We start from the raw sequence: 4,293 nt of genomic DNA, 5'->3' as shown, positions 1-4,293 counted from the left end.
GAGAGAGAGAGAGAAAGAAAGAAAGAGAGAGAGAGAGAATCTCATTCACCTTTCTTCTTCCTAGTTGTGCTATTCAAACCCTCAACAAGTCAGATGATGCTGAGTCATACATTCATTACTCAATTTACTCATTATTTAAATGCCAGTCTCTATAGCTACATCCAGAAATTGAAGTTTACTAGCTGTCTGAGCATCCCTACCTCCACTGAAGTCACCATCACACCTGGAGAAGGTACTTCTCCGAGGAAGAGAGCAACCCTGCCTCCTGGTGTCAGCAGCCAGCAAGTGTGGTCACCTGAGCAGGCTTTCTGAGAGCCAGGTCTACTGAGAAGGATAAGGACAGCATGGACAAAAAAGGGCACAGTGAGTTGTGCAAATCTCTCCATAACTGCCCCACTCTTTCGTTGTCAGCCCTCTTCATAGCTGAATCCCTTCATTTATTATGGTACCATGAAGTACCAGAAAGGCAAATTCCAGCCAGGGTCTCCGAGCTTAGGCTCTGATGCACACGCGTAAGGAACACTGCCTACTGACAAGGACCCCTTAGCCCAGAACAGATGAGAACAGGTAGCAATGTCTCCAAGAGCCCGGTGGCTATCCTGTTCCCTAGGGATAAACTAGAGAGACCCTGTGCCGGCTTGAAAGGAACTCACAGTTCCAAGGCAGTCATGGCCTTGGAGGATGAATTGGACTTGCACGTGGCAGCAAAACTGGGAGAGGTGGGAGCACAGTCTCCAATCAGAGGGACAAATGAAACATTACCAAGAAGACAGAACAGGGCCTGCTGGAAACCGGAACAAAACACCAGCAAAAAACAATCTTGAAATGAGAAGCCTTTTTCAAGGACACAAAGCTAAGGAAAACATTGATATATTTAACTACATTGTTTAACTGCATTTCTGTGGGGGGTTGGTTTTGGTTTTCTGGGGCAGGGTCTCACGCTGCAGCTCCACCTGGCCTTGAACTCACTATGCAGTCCAGGCTGGCCTTAGATTCATGGTAAACCTCCTGCCTCACCCTCTCAAGTATTGGAATTGCAGGCATGTACCACCACCTCAATACTTAACTGCATTTTAATAACTGCATGGTCACTATCCTCTAATCCCTGCACTATAGAGGTAGAAGCAGGAGGATCACAAGTTCAAGTCCAGCTTGAGCTACATAAAAAGACAAAATCTTGAAAAAAAAAATCTTCATAGTAACACACACACACACCATAAAAGTCAGGCATGATAGTGCACACCTTTTAATTTCAATACTCTGGAGGTAGACGTAGGCATATCTCTGTGATTTCAAGGCCACCCTAGTATACATAGTGAGTTCCAGAGCTAAACAGTAGGTCTCCATTTAAAAACCAACAAAATAGAGCTGGGGAGATGGCTCAGTGGGTAAGAGCACTGACTGGTCTTCCAAAAGTCCTGAGTCCAATTCCCAGCAACTGCATGGTGGCTCACAACCATCTGTAATGAGTCCTGATGTCCTCATACAAAGATGATATACATACAAAGAGAGCACTCATATAAACTAAATCAATAAGTCTTTAAAAAAAAAAACAACAAAGTGAAAGCAATATCATCTAAGTGTGATGGTACACACCAGTACCATCTACTTGGGAGGTAGAAGCAGTCAGATCTCTGTGATCTACAAGCCTGTCTAGTGTATAGAGCAAGTTCTAGGACAGCTAGGGGTTCACATTGAAACCTGGTATCAAAAAATACTCATCATAAACAAAGCCAAAGCCAAAAGGTAACCCATATGGGGCTGGAGAAATGGCTCATTGCGCCGGGCAGTGGTGGTGCACGCCTTTAATTAATCCCAACACTTGGGAGGCAGAGGCAGGCGGCTTTCTGAGTTCAAGGCCAGCCTGGTCTATGGAGTGAGTTCCAGGACAGCCAGAGCTATACAGAGAAACCCTGTCTCAAAACAAAAACAAAAACAAAAACAAAAACAAACAAACAAAAACGAAAGAAAGAAATGGCTCGGTGGTTAAAAGCACTCACTGTTCTTTGAAGAGCAGGATTTGGTTCCCAGCACCTGCATCAGACAGCTCACAACTACCTGTAATTTCAGATTTAGGGGTTCCAATACCCTCTGGCTTTCAAAGACACCTGTACATATAAGTCATGCAGGCACACATACACATAAATACAAAACATAAACATTTTAAAAGGTAGCCAGTAAGCTGGGCGGTGGTGGCGCACACCTTTACTCTCAGCACTTGGGAGGCAGAGGCAGGCGGATTTCTGAGTTTGAGGCCAGCCTGGTCTACGGAGTGAGTTCCAGGATAGCCAGGGCTACACAGAGAAACTTTGTCTCTAAAAAACAAAGGAAAAAGAAAAAAGGTAACCAGTATACTAGAAAGTATCTACAACTTATAGAAACTCTGAACACAATGCCTAGTCATAAGTATAGAACCACTAGTCCACTAGCCCAATGTAAAAACAGGTAATATCAACAGAGAATGCACAACAATAAAACTCAGAAAAGAGATTTAAGGTTTTGTTTGGGGGGAGTGCATTTATTTTTTAGTGCTAAAAATCAAACCCAGGGCCTCATACTTGCTACATGTGTTCCATGTACTACCTCTGAGCCACACCTCTTGTCCTTAAAATATTTAATAATTAATTTTTAATTTTTTCATAAACATTTTTATTAAATTTTTCTCTGCATCAGATTCCCTATCTGACTTTATGTTATTCCTCTTTCTTAAAAAAAACAAAACAAAAAACAAAAAAACAGACACAAAAGGAAAAAAACAATATGGAGTCCATTTTGTGTTGTCAAACTACTTATTCCTGATCATAAGAACGTCTGCCCTAGTGTGTGGCTTGATGTACCCAGTGTCGCCCCAATGCATAGATAAAACTGATTTTCCCTCTCCTAACAGTGATTGATTGCAAATAGTTTCATTGTTAGGGATAGGACTTTGTATCCACTTCTCTTTATCCATGCTTGGATTTTATCTGGCTTGAACCTGCGCAGGTCTTGTGAACGCTGTCACAGTCTCTGTGGATTCATATGTTCCTGTTGTCTGAAAAATGCTGTTTCTTTGGAGTCATCCACCATCTCTTGAGCTTAAACTCTTTCTGCCTCCTCTTCTGCATAGATCCCTGAGCCTTGAGGGGAGGGGGTTTCATAAGACATCGCATTTAGTACTGAGTGTTCCAAAGTCTCTCACTCGCTATACTTTGTCCAGTTGTGGATCTGTGTTGATTTCCATCTACTACAAGAAGTTTCTTTGATGAGGGCTGAGCAATGCACTGGACTGAGTCCCCAGGAAATATTGTGGGGTCCCTGAAAGGGAGTAGGTCTGAATTAGTCAGAAGTCACAAAGGAATCTATTTGTCTCTCTATGTAGTCCTGGCTGACTTGGGACTTATGTACACCAGGCAGATCTACCTGTCTCTGCCTCCCAAGTGCTGGAACTAAAAAGCATGCGCCACCACACCAAGCTCGAAAACACTTTTTGTTTGCTTGCTTGCTTGAAACAAGGTCTCACTATGTAGTGCTCACGATGCAGGTCAGGTTGGCCTTGAACTCAATGTTCCACCTGAATCTGTCTCCCAAGTGCTGAGATTAAAGGAGCCTATCACCACAAGTGACTAAAACAGTTTTGTTTTGCTTTGTTTTTCAGGATTTTTATTTTATTGTATATAAATATAGGTGTTTTGTTTGTATGTCTCTATGTGTACCATACACTTACAGGGTACTCCCAGGGACCAGAAAAGGGTATCGGATCCCTTTGAACTAGAGTTGGTCTTGAGAACTAAACTTAGGTCTTCTGCAAGAATAGGTAGCACTTTTATCCAATAAGCCATATCTCCAGTCCATAAAAGTTTTAACACTTAGCAAGAGTTCCTCACTCGAGTTAAAAGCAATTTTAAACTACATTGGAACTTCTGGCTCGCTCTAGAAGAAGATGATATAGAGTCACTTTCCCCCTATTTCTCTCTGTGAAGTTCAGTTATATGTCCTAGACAGAAAATAAGAAAATAAAAATAGACTGGCTGAGGACGCCAAGACTTGAAAGCACCAGTGTTTATCTCCCATAGACCAATAGATACCCCTAGACAAGAACAGAAAAACAGGGATACTGCGAGTGACAGTATGTTTTCTATAAGCAAGAGACTGGGAAAAGAGCAGCCCAACAGGTATGTAGCAGGAAGACCTAAACCTTGCTCCACAGCATAAGCTCCAGCAGGTGGTCTTGGGCTTTGCAGTATCAAAGTTCCAAGCTGTCTCCATCCCTGTCTAGAGTAGAACCTCCATCAGGGAGCCACATTTTCCTGTAGC

The sequence above is a fragment of the Mastomys coucha genome, chromosome X (assembly GCF_008632895.1).
Source record: "Mastomys coucha isolate ucsf_1 chromosome X, UCSF_Mcou_1, whole genome shotgun sequence".
Taxonomy (NCBI): domain Eukaryota; kingdom Metazoa; phylum Chordata; class Mammalia; order Rodentia; family Muridae; genus Mastomys; species Mastomys coucha.
Note: the sequence above shows the minus strand (reverse complement) of the source record.